The sequence below is a fragment of the Thermobia domestica genome, chromosome 12 (genome assembly GCF_964235325.1).
Source record: "Thermobia domestica chromosome 12, izTheDome1.hap1.1, whole genome shotgun sequence".
Lineage (NCBI taxonomy): Eukaryota > Metazoa > Arthropoda > Insecta > Zygentoma > Lepismatidae > Thermobia > Thermobia domestica.
Window position 1 is genome coordinate 80,764,950 of NC_137465.1, and position 17,195 is coordinate 80,782,144.

At 38.4% G+C, this 17,195-nt stretch overlaps 1 protein-coding gene across 1 annotated transcript in view; it reads left to right on the forward strand.

Annotated features, from left to right (window-relative positions):
* LOC145666005 (uncharacterized) overlaps positions 1–17,195 on the forward strand; it is a 33,858-nt gene that overhangs the window by 431 nt on the left and 16,232 nt on the right. The gene's annotated exons all lie outside the window — the stretch shown is intronic.

Here is a 17,195-nt window from a genome sequence, read left to right on the forward strand (position 1 = left end):
TGATCAGACAGGTTTGGTAAAGGTATTGTGTTCATCAGTTACAGATCTTATCAGATCTTTGGAGAGTTCCTCGGACATGGTATCTATTGTATTGTTCTTCAGAGGGTCACATTGAATTTCGTTCTTCAGGTGGTGAAGCAGAATGAATATTTCACTTTCATATGTTGTTATTGCAAATATGAAGTAGAGACAGGGAGAAAAAAGAGATCAATTTCTGTGAATATCATAGGAGGAAGTCAGTCACATACAAGGAAAAAGGCAGGTGGAAGGGGATAGCAGGGTCAGGGGGAAGCACAGAGTGAGACAAAAGTAGCAAAGGGGAGGGAAAATAGACAATCTCTTTCATTCTTCATCTTGCTTTGTTTTCATAGCGCTCTTCGCTGTCCACAACAAGAGTAGGATTAATTTATGTAAGAACTGTTCCATGAATGGTGGGCGCAAGCCTGTGAAAATCATATTATTATTATTATTAAAACAAAGCCCACAAAATAGCTAGGAAATTGTGTGATGCATGGCCACGTCATTGGCTATCAATCTGCATTATTTTTGGAATATTTCACCGTTGTTTGCTGATTCTTAATCCAGGCACCTCCCCAATTTGATCACTATATTGAATCAAACTATATTATTATTATTATTATTATTATTATTATTATTATTATTATTATTATTATTATTATTATTATTATTATGTCTAGCGAGCATAGCCTAGTGGCTAGCGTTCTTCTTTCGCAAAAGGGAGATCCTGGGTTCAAAGCTTGTGGCCTGCTACCCTGACCGGTTTTACCAGCTTTTTTCGTTGTTCCACAAAGTGAATGTCGGGATGTTATCTTTAAGCATAAATCCTGTCTGATTTTCTCCTTTCCTTTTTCCATTATTGATGTTAAAATATTCTGTTGTAAATTGGCCTTAGAAGCTGCATTTGAAATATTTTATATAAATAAATGAATGTTTAGAGCACGCCAGGCACGCACCCAGAATTTTTTTTTTTTTTTTTTGGAGGTATCCGAAGATTTTTGCAGGTCTAATACGTATATGTAGTATTTGACCTGTGTTATTCAACACTCGAAAAGACGACAATTGTTAATTAGTGCCTCTTATTAAACATGATAGAGCTAAAGATATTAAAATTTTTAGCCTATGTCAATCATTTCGATGACAAAGAAGTATACTTATAGTAAGAAAGTTCACAAATGTTCGTCGACTTGCGAAGTTTTGTGGGGAGGAATCTGAATCCTGTGGATCCCCACATAGGCCTTGGTTTCAATTCCTAGTGGGAGCTAAAGTACTTTTCCGGCGTTGATTCACTATCTTGAGACAATGGAAAAGCTTACGGTAGACTAGCGGAGTCCGGTTACGTGCTATGTGCCTTCCTTTTACTTAAGGAATAATGCTGTTGTTTGAGGTTACAATTCATCAAGTATAAAAGGGGGAAGGGAGTTAGTAAAATCAATCTCATGTTGAAAGTTTACACATGTAGGCCACATGGAAGACAATATTTCAATATACACTATGTAAAATATTTATAAGTCAAAACTTGGTGTATATTTTCGGGTCGCGGACATAAGCTCACCGGCATTAAGCTCACCTATGTTAATGCAAAAGCGGACAAAAGCTCCCCGGACATAAGCTCACCACTAATAATATATTTGTATTATAAGATAATTTACGAAATAAAGAATACAATAATGATAAGTAATTACATTTATAGATTAACTAATTTAATTGCAAAGGAAAATAAACCTGAATAAAATAAATAAACAACGGAAAAATAGGTTTCTGTAGTGCAATATTTTCACAATTAATATTGAAACCCCAAAAGGTAATAGATTTCTTCCACTTCCGATTTTAGTAGAGGGATTAGAATACAGACGAAATGTATATTTTTGGGACGCTTAACTGATTGCAGAAAACAGCTTCTTGTTATTTATTATAGATTTATTCTATAACTCTCAACGTTAAAACAGGAAGTTTCTGATTTTCGACCACAGAAGATGGCAGCTATTTTTAGAACGCTGAATAGAATGCAGAAAACCGCTTCTTACTGTTACAATTCCTGTTCTATGGATATGACTATTGAAACCGGAAGTGGTTCATTCCTACGATTTCCGGTTTCAATTGAAGATCAATAGAGGACATGAAAGGTATTCTTGCAGTTGCGTAGCGAGAAACTCATCAAGGTGGCGTTCACACACAAGCATTTCATATATATATACAGGCATGAGCGCCGATTCTAAGGGACCAAGGTGACCCGGGACCCCCCCAAAGCACATGTAGGCCCCCTAATTGTATTTAAGAAGATATAATATTTGGAATAATTTGAATGCAATTTGTTTTAAAATCTTCATATATGCCTTCTCCATCTAAATGAGGCCCCCCATTTTACAGAGAAATCGGCGCCCTTGTATACAGGCGCGGATCCGAGGGAAGGCTATAGGAGCTATAGTCCCCCCTTGACGATCAGGTATACACTGGTTAAAATGGGCTTCAATTCTGCTTTACACTGGATAAAGCTGCAAGCTATGGTTTAGCCCCTCCTTTGTTCATATCCTGGAACCGCCACTGTATCTATCTATCTATCTATCTATCTATCTATCTATCTATCTATCTATCTATCTATATATATATATATATATATATATATATATATGTATGTATACAGGGCCGGATTTAGGGACTGCAAAGGTGCACTTCCCCCCTTTGTTGTAAATATACACTATCTAAAATGAGAAGCGAGCAGTGAAAATAGCAACACATTCCGAAACTTTTTGCCATCATGTTTCTGTTTGGGGCTTAAAAGAAAGCAGAGCTTTGCAAAAGCATGATTTTCTGAAGGTTGAAGGAAAAGAATTCACCAAGCAAAATAATATAACCTTTGTCAAGTAAGTAAGAAAACATAAGGCAAGAGGAGAGAAGGACATTTTTGTCCTGCATTCCACTTGCGTCCCTGTTTAAAATATTTCGGCTAGTAGTTACTGAAAAAGAAGATACAACGTACAAGACAAGTCGAGTCGAGACTGTCGGCGACCGAGCCTAGACATAATATATAATGATCTTTATTCCTTAAGCGATACTTGGAAACCAAATTTGATTTAAATCTGACCAATAGTTACCAAGAAATAAAGTACAACATACAAACAGAGCCGAACCGAGCCTGTCCTTTGCCGAGTCGGCCACCAAGTATAGAGATGTTTATTCTTTGGATAATTTGCTATCTGCACACCAAATTTCGATTATATTTGGCCAGTAGTTACGGAGAAATAAAATAGAACATACAAGGCAAGCCGAGCCGAACCTATCGCCGACCAAGCTCGGCCATCACATGTAGTGATCTTTATTCCTTAGATGATTGGGTACTTGTATCCTCGTCGCCAAAAGTGCCTTTACATCGCCGTGACGGGTATGTGACACCGCAGTACTCTAAGGAAGGGATGGTTGCATAAGAAATTTTGATTAATTTTGAAGAGTTTTTATTTTGACTACGGAAATAACGTAGGTATAGGGAGTAAGGGCATAGATTTAAAGCATCAGTGCACTGTCATCTCTGAAAAGATTTGTATTCTCAGTTATTCAAATTATTGTCTTATATGTTAAGTTAAAAACTGCTAACAACTGCTACTAGCGCTTTTCACTCTTCAGGAATTTACTACGACATGTTCGGGCTTGAATTATTTCATTCGCCTCACTGTAATTATTTGTGAATGGAAACTGATTACGCTGAACATGAATATGTTTCGTTGTCGTAAAGCAAGGGCCGTAATAAATGTAGATCAGGTTCTTATTATTATATAAAACACATAAGTATTTATTCCGTGTATAGAATAATATAATACAGTAACTAAGCAACATCATAATCACTAACGCCCGCAGGATTTTTTTCTAACGGGGGGGGGGAGACCGATAGAGAGTTTTTCGTTTTATTCCCTATATATATTACGTTAACAGTCATAACACTGATAACGTATATCGTCTTTCGCCGCTGTAGGCTATTAGTCAGAACACTGATCTCCAGATATGTCGAAAGAAAAAAAAATGATATGAACAGTGATGTGATTAATTTTACTGCGCCCTAGATCGATCTACCTTCGATTTACTCATACTCCCCCAGGCCCCCTGCCCCAGGTATTTCAGCTGCTGCGTTATATATACGGTTCCATGTCAAAAGGGCCTGACAAAAGGGAAAAGACCGAAAGGCCAGAGTTAATATGGCCCGCAACAAAAGGACCCGAGTCAAAACGGCCCTGCTTCAAACGGACCCGGGTTGAAAGAGGCCCCGCTACAAAGGGGCCCGAGTCAAAATGGCCCATGTGAAAAGGACCCAGGTCGAAACGTCTCCGCAACAAAAGGGCCCAAGTCAAAAGGGCCCGAGTCAAAATGGACCATGTTTTAAAAAAGCCAGACCACAATGACTCCGCAACAAAAGTGCTCGAGTCAAAAGGTTTCCGAAACAAAAGGGCAGGAGTCAAAATTGCCCGAATCAAAACGACCCTCATCAAAAGGGTCCATGACAAAAGGGCCCGAGTAAAAAGGGACTTGCTTCAAACGAGCCCGGCTGAAAAAGAGCCCTGCTACAAAAGAACCCGAGTCAAACGGCCCAGGCTAAAAGGCCTCCGCAACAAAAGGGCCCGAGTCAAAAGGGGCCGAATCAAAACGGCCCTCATAAAAAGAGCCCGGGTCAAAAGAGACCCACGACAAAATAACCCGAGTCAAAAGGCCCCGGGTCAAAAATGGCCCGAGTCAAACGGCTCGGCGTCAAAAGGGCCCTGTTCAAAAGGTCTCCGCAAAAATGGGCACGAGTCAAAACGCCTTTCATTAAAAGGACCCGAGTCAAAAGGGTCCCACGACAAAAGGGCTTGAGTCCCAAGCGACCTGCGTCAAACGGGCCCGGTTCAAAAGGTCTCCGCAACAAAAGGACCCGAGTCAAAAAGGGCCGAAACGAAACGCCCCTCATGAAAATGGCCAGGATAAAAAGAGTCCCGCTACAAAAGAGCCCGAGTCAAAACTTTCCCACGTCAAATGGGCCCGGGTCAAAAGATCTCCACAAGAAAAGAGCAGAAGTCAAAAGTGGCCCCTCTACAAAGGGCACGAGTCGAAAGGGACCCGCGAAAAAAGGGCTTGGGACAAACTTCTCCGCAAGAAAAGGGTAGGAGTCAAAAGGGCAAGAATCAAAAGCTCCGCGTCAAAAGGGTCCCTCGACAAAAGAGCCCGAGTGAAAAGAGACCTGCCTCAAATGAACCCGTGTCAAAAGGTGCCGCGTACAAGAGGGCCCGAGTCAAAATTGCCCGGGTCGAAACCTCTCCGCAATAAAAGGGTTTGAGTCAAAAAGACCCGAATCAAAACGCCCTTCATTTAAAGAGCCCGTGTCAAAAGGGTCCCACGACAAAATGACCCGAGTCAGAATGCCCCGCGTCAAACGGACCCGAATCAAAACACCCCTCATCAATAGGGCCCGAGTCAAAGGTTCCCAGTACAAAGGGGCTCGAGTCGCAAGGGCTCTGCGTCGAACGGGCCCGAGTGAAAAAAAAGCCCCGCTACAAAAGGACCCGAGTCAAATGGCCCCCTATCAAAAGGGCCTGGGTCAAAAGATCTACGCAACAAAAGGACCCGAGTCAAAAGGGGCCGAATCAAAACGCTAATCATGAAAAGGGCCTAGGTCAAAAGAGTACCACGACAAAAGGATCCGAGTCAAAAGGGCCCTGCGTCAAACGGGTCCGAGTCAAAAGGGGGCCCACTACAAAATGCCCGATTCAAAACAGCCCCGCGTCGAAAGGGCCTAGGTAAAATGGTCTCCGCGACAAAATGGCTCTGCGTTAAAAGGGCCGGGGTTAAAAAGGATCTGCAACAAAAGGAGCCGAGTTATAAGGACGCTGCGTCAAAAGGGTCCGGATACAAAGGGTTCTGCGACAAAAGGGAAAGAGTCAACAAGAAACTTCGTCAAACGGGCCCTGATCAAAAGGAGCACCATTACAATAGGGCACGGGTCAAAACGGCCAGGCGTCAACTGGGTGCGAGTCAAAAGGGCCCTGCGTTAAAAAGGCACAAGTCAGAAAGACCCCGCGTCCAAAGGGCCCGGTAAATACGGTTCCACGTGTAAAAAGCTTGAGATCAAAGCAAGAGTGGAGATCAATCATGCAAAAGAGGATTGTGTCCCCTTAGTAAGTTGAAGTGTTTATGCAAATGAAGGAAATATATCTGTGGTTATTAATAACAAATAGGAAATTTGAATGATAATATTAGTTTTGTTTGCTTGTTGATTGTTTTGGAACAATCGCTATCGCTTAAGTCGTTCTTCATGAAAGGTTGCTTGCACTCCCGCATAGGCGGACTGGGTGTATTAGGGCCTAGGCCGCGGTTACTGTGGAGGGAGCTCAGACTATAACACCAATTTCTAAAATAACGTACAATCAGTGGCGCAACGAGCTATGAACTCGGGGGCCCATGCCCTCTCCGAAGCAAACCTGATCTATCTTATACAGCAGCGTTGCAGACAAATTTTGGTGAAATTTCAAAATAGATCAAAGCATAAATGAATATTGAATTAAGTCAAAGCACTGTACGAAAGGAGAAATACCCAGTGAAAACCCCTACATTAATTTCTTAGAGTAATAAACGTTAGTAAAGAGTGCGTCATTTTATGCAAAAATAAAGATGTTCAAAATATTTATTATAGCGCAAATTTTAAAACTTGTAACCGTTAATAATAGGGAATTTGTGAATTGGAATTTTCATTTTAAGGTTTTTTAGCATGTTAATAATAAGGATAACTAAATTGCTTGTAATGAGGAGAATTCAAAATTTCAATTTTGTCCACATCAAATCGTTTGCATACTACTGTACTGGATATTCTTGGCCCCTCCCGAAATAAAATCCTGGTAGCGCCACTGCGTACAATGAACATCTGCGATGAGCCATCGCGTTGTGCAGTTGTAAATTGGTTGTTACTTGATAGTTTTTGCAAGCTATAATTTATCATTGGTCGGTGAAAATTTGATGACACAGCAAGCACAGAATTTCCAGAAACAAACTTTCAAGAGAATATTTTATAATTATTATTGCATTGCCACACGGGGTGTCTAAAAAGTCCCCTGACATGGATAACTCTGTTGTTATCAGAGTTACAACAAAATGTAAGAGAGGAAACCGCCTACAAATATAATGTTTTTAATAGACAGTAACTTCATTCATTTATGTTGTGGGTCCGGGTAAATGGTAACGTTGCATTTTCATGTAACATTGGGCGCATATAGAGTGTACAGCCTAAACGGCTTGTCCGATTTGAAAAATTCTTTCCCTTTAGATTGAAAACATCATATTTGGAGACCGTTTCCCCGCCTATATTTTGTTGTAACTCTGATAATAAGAGAGTTACCGTATGTCACGGGACTTTTGAGACACTCTGTATAGTAGCTGAAACACTAAAAAAATAATAGCGAATAACTTTTACTATGGAATGAACAGGGCAGCTTACTAAAAATTGTAACACTAAACAACTAATAATAACTTTTGACTGTGGAATGAACACGACAGTTTTACTGAAAATGATAAACACTGCTGAACCACGAAACAACTAATAATTTTAAAAAGTTAAGATTCTTTGCAGTTCAGCTTATGAATCGCGGAGTTTCTGAATAACTTCGTTCACAGACACTAAATTTAACATGTCTCTTTCCATATTCATTAGCGAAAATGTGTCCAAATGTCTTCACACAAACTAGCTCTGAGATTTGTTTACTCTAACTTTAGCTTTGAGAAGCACCTTCCACATGTCACTTGTGTGCATGGTAGAGACAACGCATGTTTGTATACAATGTATAAATTATTAAAGCAACTAGACTGACGGAAATTGGTGCAAAATTTTCCCTGCACATGACAAACAATTTTTATACAAGGTGTTTGCAGCATCATTATCACTCTTACCGTGAATCCCGTCCAAAGATGTTCCATCTTCCATAGCATGCTCAGATGCATAATCATCATCATCTTCTACGGATTCAGGGGCATCATTCTCTTCAGAATCATCAAAAACGAGAACGTTTTGTGACAGGGAAATACACGACAGAGAACTGCTGGAGCTCTTTGTATATTTTCTCCTGTTTTATATTTAGTTTTTTTTCGGAAGAACTCTGAAAGCTCTTGCAGATACACCATTCTTCTTGATTTCTGAAAAGTCCTTAGGTTCCAGTATTTGGAATTCTTTCGGCTGCTGAAATCTATCACTGACACATGTAACAGCTGTATTCAGAATTTTCGTTGAAGTTTTTTTATTCTGAATAAATCATTTTCACTTATATTTAAGTTCTTTTCCAGTTCATCTGCACTCCTGGCATTTTCTTTTTCTTTAAGATTCTTCTGTGCAAAAAGTCTTTTTCCATTGCTATCTCTACACCAGATTGCGCAAGCTGTTGATTTATTTTCACACAAAATATTTTTGTGTTTTCGTAAAGCATTAAACAGACATCTTTTGTCTCTATTTTCTTCTGAAGCTGCTGCTGCAAATTGTCTAGAAATCTCCAGGTAGTAAGATAGTCCAATCCGTGAGACTGCAGGTATTTTGAAACAGGCTCCGTTTCCGTAAATAAGTCCTGAAACATAGAAGTCCTCATTACAGTGTTAAATTCTGCCCATTTATTCAGCAAAGTTTAGCTTAAAATTTTCATTTCGCATTAAAACCCCTGTTCTGTACATCATCACTGAGGAACAATAAAAATGAAAGAAATCTTGATGATAGACAGTCATCCTCGTCTTGGTTTCATGTTTCGTAGCGAAACTCATTAGTGTCCACTACTGCATTCAGTGCCTTGTTTCTGCTCCATCATCGTGTTGTACCAACTTGTTGAACTTTTCGTAGTCTGTCATGTCCCTCGTGGCTTGCATCAATCATTTTCTTACAAACATCCTTTCTTTTGTAGTATTCAGACAGAACATGGCACTGGTTTCAAATAAATTTGCAGCTTCAGGTATCTACTCAGTCGAATTTGTCATAACGAAATTAAGAGCATAAGCCATGCATTGGGTGTAAATGATTTCAGGATTATCCTTCTCCAGTAATGCTTTAACTCCTTAATAGCATCCACTGAAGTTAGCAGCTCCATCAAAAAAGCAACTTACAATATCATCACAAGCATCAAAACATTTTTGTCACAAAGTACTCTTTTGATTTCATTATAAGTTACTTGTCTTGTAGTGTCATTGTTTACCACTGGCGTCTCTGGCATATACAATTTGGGGAGGACATCAAAGAAAGTTATTTAAATGGTACTATCTAGCCCAACCTGTTTATTATCTTTAATTCCATTTGTTACATTTCTGCTTACCTTCACGGACCCCGTGAGGCATATGAAGAACTCTGTTACACAGCCTGAATATTACATGACAAATAAATATAATTATTATCATTTATATGTTATTCTGCCGTTAGTAAATAAATTAAATTAGAACAAAATATTGAATAATTTGTACTTCAAAATATTGGAGGGACGCGTCCCCATCGTCCCCCTGCCAGAGACGCCCAAGCTGTTTACGACAACTACTAACAGCCGCTCAAATACTTGACCGTTTATAACGCAGAGAATTACTATAGCCAGCTGATTAAGCCCTGAAACATCTTGGATAGAATCAACCATTATGTTGAAATGCCCGCTTTCTTGGCGTCTTCCACTGTTTTCTCCTGTTATTTTGTAAACTTTTTGATAGAAAATAAATTTTTAAAAATGCGTTGTTTTCCCATTTTTGAATTATCAAATATAGACCTACAAGGTGTATTAACATCCATAAAGAACCAACCAGCCTGTGGTTAAATATGAACCCAGCTACAAACCAGGCACCAGTCTTCAACCTTGAAAGGGATGCAACTACCCTACATTATGAAAAAAGGTTCCAGGTCCCAACAGCTCAACATGATGAAAAACATGCCTAGGACCGCAACTGCTCAATGAAATGAAAGAAGGGCCCCAACTGCCCAATATAATGAATAAAGGGCCCAGGGCTCCAACTTCTCAATGTAATGAAAGAAGGACCCAACTGTCCAATATATTGAAAGAAGGGCCCAAGGTCCCAGGTACAAACTAAATCACAGTTTCTGATAATAAAAGACCATAGTGAAAGATGGACCTAGCCACAAATCTAGTAACGAAAGGACCCTATTAAAAAAGATAACTTACTGATTGATGGAAGGGTGGAAGAGGAGTGTGTGTTGGTAGCATAATAACACTGAGCTACCGAATTATTTAGCTCTCTTTTGTTTTAGCTTTTCTTTCTCTTTCTTTCTTTATTCTTTCATTGTTTTCTTAGAGGGCCTAGGCCGCGATTGCGACCTAAGGGCCCTGGCCAGTCCGCCCCTAACTACCGTCTTTCTGAGTTTGTATTCTCGTGACATAGCTCAATCAAACTTTATCTAATGCTGACTTTTCCCTTACTTCTAGAATTCCATTTCTACTCCTGGATCAAAGTATAAAAATACATATTAGTATGAAAAATATTCTGTGGAAAACATTAGATTAATTTTGCTGTGAGAAGACATGTGGATCTGTATACAGGGTTACTGAAAAGTATTGGGACAGAACAATAATAACGACATAATTGATTTAGTGCACATCATGGCAGCCATCTTGAATTCCGAATATTGTATACCACACAATATTTTTAAATAGAAAGAGGTATGTGTTGAGTTTTGATTTAGAGTTTAACGTCCCGTTCAACAGCGATGTTATATGAAAAGAGGTATGTGTGTCACATAAATTGATGCTAGAATCTTCGTACAAACTACATTCATCGTCCGTTTCAAAAGCATCGGAGTCTACATTATTTATTATTTCCATAATTTCTCCGGACGAAAATACGCCACTATCATAAGAACCACGACTTGTCGCGGTGGTATTCATTAGGGATGGCCTTTTTAAAAAATCTGATTTTCGGAAATTTCATTTCTCGTTTTTTCGTTCGTTTTTCGAAAAAAAATGTCTTTCGTTTTTCGGAAATTTTTTCGTCTTTCATTTTTCGAAAAAATTTGTTTTCCGTTTTTTCGAAAGATTTTTCGTTTTTCGAAAAAAATCGTTTTTCGTTTTTTCGAAAAGATTTTTTTCGAAAAATTCGTTTTCCCTTTTTTGATGATTTTTCGTTTCTCGAAAAGTTTTCGGAATTCGTGGAATGATAATGTGGGAGGAAATGGGAGTACCCCGGGAAAATACACGGACACGATGTTGTCTGCCACGAACTTACTTGGTCGGATCAAATGCACAAGAGGTAAGCGTTCTAACACTGAGCTACCGTGCTCCTTGTATTTGGATCTAATGAAAGGTTGAATTGATTTTGAGTTTAACGTCCCGTTCAGCAGCGAGGCTATATGAGACGTGGACCTACTGATTAACGTGGACGTTCACCTCTGGTGCTTGGGGTCCCGGGTTCGATCCCAGCCTCCGCCAAGTGATCTTTGTGGTGGACAAACACCGTGCTCGTGGGTTTTCTCGGGGTTCTCCCGTTCTCTCCCACTTTCTTCATTCCACCATTTTCATTCATCTCTCATCATCACCGTCTCCTTTAGCTTAACCGGCATAAGCGTGGGACGTAAAACTCAAAGATTTCATTTCATTTCATTGATTAACGTGGAATCCGAACCACATGAGCTCCCGCCGGGAATCGAACGCGGGTCTAACACGGCAAAGGCGCGTACGCTAACCGCTAAGCCACGGAGGAGCTCGATCTAATGAAAGGATAGTGTGTAGTGCTACTATTGACGAAACTCATCCAATCACGACCAAAATTATTATGGTTATGGACTGCAATGTATTTAGTATACATGTTAAATATTATGGTGTTTGGGACTTTGGTTCCCGAGTTATTGCTAATCAAATTTGTGTTTTAAGTTAGTGATATCAAGAAATTTCACCAAGTCGCATTTGATTAAACTCAAATGATCTTGACTAAAGTTGGTAGGATCGTAAATATTGACAAGCTTGGTATGCATGGAAGCTCATATAAAATATTATGATGTGCAGACTTTTTGTTCCTGAGTTATTAGCTATCAATGTTAGGTTTGGAATCAGTGAAATCAAGAAATTTCATTAAAGCGCGAAAGATGGGACTCATCCAATTTTTACCAAACTTGGTAAGGTGGTAGATCTTGACGAGCTTAGTAACTATAAAGGTAACCAAGAAAGATCTGTCGCTTTTTCACCCAACACCTTCAAACATCGATATTTAACCTAAGACATACCTGGAAGATCAAAAATAGTCTCCTTCTGCCAACGTTTTGGAAGACCATGTATTCCATCGCGGTAGAACTTGGTGGGCCGTGAATCGAAAAAGGTATCAAGTGCATTTTGCACCTCTACTAGGGATTTCAACTAGTGTCCTCTAAGCTGATTGTCCAAGGAATGGAACAGGTGGTAATCGGACGGTGCAATGTCCGGGGAGTATGGCGGATGCAATAGTGTTTCCCATCCAAAGTGTAGAATGGTGTCCCGGGTTATCCTAGCCACGTGGGGCTTAGCTTTGTCCTGTAAGAGGAGGACCCCTTTGCGATTCAGAAGTGCTAGCTCCAGAGTCTTTTTTTTTTTTTTTTTGAACACGGCTCAACTGTTGACAGTACAGAGTTGCATTGATGCTCTGACTAGCCTGTAGCAGTATTTTTTCTCAAAATACTGTTCAGAAAATTTGGACTTGAACTTAGTTAAATGAATAAATTTCATTAAAACTCGTTAATCTCATCCGATATTGGCCAAAGTTGATATGGTCATAGACTTTAACAAGTCTAGTACGTGTGCGAGCTCAGCATGAAATATTGTGATCCACAGACCCTTGGTTCTCGGTTCTTGAGGGATATAAATTAGAAATAATAATTCACAAAGGTAAACTGTGTAAAATTTATATTTTACAGAATATTAAAAAATAATTATTTACTAGTGATTATTAATGTGTCATCGACAATATGGCATTACTGCTGAATCGCCGGATCAATTTGAAAATCGAAAAACTGGAACCAAATATACTGCATTCGGTTATATTTGGTTGGATTACATTAAGTTACGTTAGATTATGTTATTAGGTGCATAATTTTACTATACGGATCCATAGTATAAGTAGGAGTAGCAGTAGTAGTAGGAGGAGGAGTAGGAGTAGGGTAGTGATAGTAGTAGGAACGGATTAGAAGCCCCACAGGGGTTTGTTGGTTTCTGTTCTCGACATGAAATGGGAAAATTAAAGATTTGCTCAAATTTATCTATACAGTTTACAATCTATGGATTCGTATAGTAAAACAAGTGTACCTCTCCGCGAAATAGTCCATCCGTCTCCACATACAGTGCCGCTTACAACATCAAAAACAACCAGCAAATGCAATCACTATCTGAGCTTTTGCTATTCCCCTTACCTGACTTTCAATCACTCTTCCTCATAAACTTAAATACATTCTCCAATTGACCCGGTAAATTTCCTAAAATTAGTCAGGCGATACAGCAATTAGCCCGACATTATATTTTATAATGTAAAAAAGACTAATAAATTACCAAATAGAAGGATGCTGTATAAACTGATCGTGATAGTATCAGGCAACTCTGTAATAAATTGACTTTTAACAATTGATTTTAACAAAATATGAAACATGAAGTGATTATATGTACTGATACTAAAGACTTCTCACTAAGATCCCCCATTCATTTATCTTATTTTCTATAACTAATTAAGTCAGTATCAAAAATAATTTGATTGCTTTCAAAAATAGGCAATTTAATACTAACAAAATACTATTGAATGGTTTATTTGTTCTAAAGATGTTTTATATACGGTAAGACAAAGAACTAAGTATCTGACTATAATAATCTCATCAAACGAGAATTCAAATTTTAAATAGGTGGGTCTTCGTTTTCGTATTAGTTTTTACTGCTACTAACTTCAGTAGAAGAATACTACTAAGATGAAATATTTTTTATTTGGTTGTTTGTTGAAGTTCAGCGTCCCTTTTCAGAATCGAGCAAGACTATACAAGACTTGGACCTACATTATATAGTGGAATCCGAACCACCATAACACGTTCAATGTTTTCCCACTCGGGACCCTGTGCATCAAAGGAATACGCGCTAGCCACTAGACCAGTTGCAGGGCTTGAAATCTTTTCTTGGAATTATAAAATTATATATTGAAAAGAAACGTTTGTCGCTTCCTAGTACTTCTCTCGTTCTATGAGAAAGAAAGATTGTAACCAGAGATATAGTAAGTATTTATCACTTTCGGTTGCATTAAACTTAGAGATGGAAACTACCATTGTGGCATAGAATCCATATCAAAAACTGCTTCCGGTTATCGCCTTTTCTTTACTATGAAATCGGAAATGGTAGTTTCTCACTATTTCCGGTTTACATAGAGGGATAGCGATCGATATGACAATCTTCGAATCCTGGATTCATATATATAAACATATCTCATTATCTCTTATTAGTTTTGCTCTATGGTGATCACTATTGAAATTAGAAGTAGTAGTAAATTTCTACCACAGGATAAAACTTGGACATAGTCTATTGCGAAGGTACTGAATTCATGCTTCTCGCTTGCTCTATGATGATCAATACTGAAACCGGGAGTTGTGATCAGGGGCGGATCCAGGACGGACTTCTGGGGGGGGGTTGTAATACTGCTACTTAGAGCTATTTTTACGAGCTCCAACTCTGGGATGGGTTTTATTTATATATAAAATAGGAGTGTTCTCTTCTGGGGGGCGATCGACCCCTGGATCCCCCCTGATTGTGATACATTTTTTCCTGTTTTTGTAGAGAAACAAATGAGATTCGTTTCACAGTGTAAAACTGAGGCAGACTTGCAATCCATGCGAATTGAATATTCAAAACTTCAGTACAACAAGTAGCACAACTAAAACTCTTGGTTGGAATAGGTTAATAAAATCAAAGATAGAATCTGTTCCTCGGATGCTGAATCCATATCAAAAAGCCATTATTAGCTATCACTTATCGTTTTTGTTCTATGGCAATAAAGATTGAAAGCAGGAATGGCTAATTTGAACCACTTCCGGCTTGAATAGAGGGTTAAGGGAGGAGACGGAATCTATTTTTAGGACGCTGAATCGATTTCAGAGAACTTCTCGATATCTTTTATAGTTATTGTTCTATGCATATAAGTATTGGAACCGAAAGTAGTAGTAAATATCAAGCATTTCCGTTTCAGAAGAGTGGTGCAGGTTATGAAGATATGTTCTCTTAAAACCCTGAATTGATTCCAGAAAATTGCTTGTCGCTATCTATTACAATTTTGTTTTATCGCGACAAGTGTTAACACCGGAAATGGTTAATTTGAACACTTTCGGTTCAAATAAAGTGTTAACGAAGAAGGTGGAATCTATTCTTGGGATGCTGGATTAATTTTAAAAAATGCATCTCGATATCTCTGACCGATTTTGCTCTATGGAAATTAGTATTACCTATAAAATCAAAAATAGTAATAACCTTCAATCATTTCTGCCTTTGTGGAGTGTTGTGGATTGTAATTGTATTTCCTCTTGAGAACCTGAATCGATTGTAGATGAACCACTTGTCGCTATTTATTACCAATTTTCTTCTGTGGCGATTAATGTTGAAACTTGTAATCGTTAATTTGAACCACTTCTGGTGTGAATAGAGATCAAGGGAGAAGGTAGAGTCTATTCTTAGAACGCTTAGTCGATCGCGAAAAACCGCATCACTATTTCTTCAATCTTTTGCTTTATAAAAATCCGTATTGAATCCCTATTGAATATACTAGTAAATTCAGCCACTTTCAATTTCGATAGTATTGTGCGTTGAGATGATATATAGCTTATATACTCTTGAGACGCTGTATAGATTCGTTTAAAAAAAAAAAAAAACACTTGTGGCTATCTATTACCATTTTTGTTCTATATCGATCAATGTTAAACCGAAAATGATTATTTTAAACAACTTCCGATCTGAATAGAGGATTAATGGAAAAGGTACAGCTATTTCTAGGTAGTTAAATCGATTGCCAAAATCTACATCTCGATATCTCGTAATTCAGTATTAAAACCGGAAATAATAGTAAATATAAACAATTTCTGGTTTTGATTAAATGTTGTGGATAGTTGTATGTTGTCTAAGACGCTAAATTGTTTGCAACAAATCGCTTCTCGCTATCTATTACGATTTTCGTTCTATAGCGATACAAATTGAAACCAAAAATGGTATTAGAACCACTTAGGGTTTTAAATGGAGGGTTAATTTAGGAGATCGAACCTATTTTAGGGGCTCTAAATCGACCGCAAGAAACGACTTCTCAATATTTGTTACTGTTTTGCTCTGACACCTCTCGACAGACAGACGGACAAAGCCATTCTCAAGATTTTCGACACTTATGCATAGCTTAAACTGCAAGTGTAATAAGGGCGAACATTGAATATATTCTTGGGACACTGAATTGGTTCTGGAAAATCGCGTCTTTCTATATGTTACCGTTTGTGTTCTGTGTTGATCAACAATGTAGCAGAAAGCGATAGATCTCTACCACTTCTGGATTATTAAATAAAAGTCAAATGCATTAGATGAATCTATTCGTGTTGCAAACTTACATGTATGCTTCTCGCTATTTCTTGCCGCTCTTGCTCTGATACCAGCTGACAGACAAACGGATGGATAGGCAGACAGATGAACATAGCCCTTCTATAAGACTTCCTATACGTATGCATAGTATACTATAGTTTGGAAGTACTAACAAATGAAATAAACTCAGTTTGTTTTACAAAAATTATCCGTTTTCCGTTTTTCGGTAGTTTTCGTTTTCCGGTTTTCGGAAAAATTTCGTTTTCGTTTTTTCGAAAAAAAATCGTTTTTCGTTTCTCGAAAAAAATTTCGTATTTTCGAAAAAATTTTCGTTTTTGAAAAATTCATTTTTCGAAAAAGTATTTTTCGAAAAAATGTGGCCATCCCTAGTATTCATAGCCGAAAGCTCAACTAAAAAGATGAAGTGAAAGTGCTAAGCAAGCTACAAGAAGGTTGTTGAGTTGAGTTGATTTTGAGTTTAACGTCCCGTTCAGCAACGAGGCTATATGAGACGTGGACCTACTGATTAACGTGGAATCCGAACCACATGAGCTCCCGCAAGAAGGATGTTGAAACAACGCTTCCACGCTAATAGAAAAAGGAAAACAAAAGTAGCTACAGGCTTTTGCCTTTTGAGTACTCATATCTTTTTGGGAATAT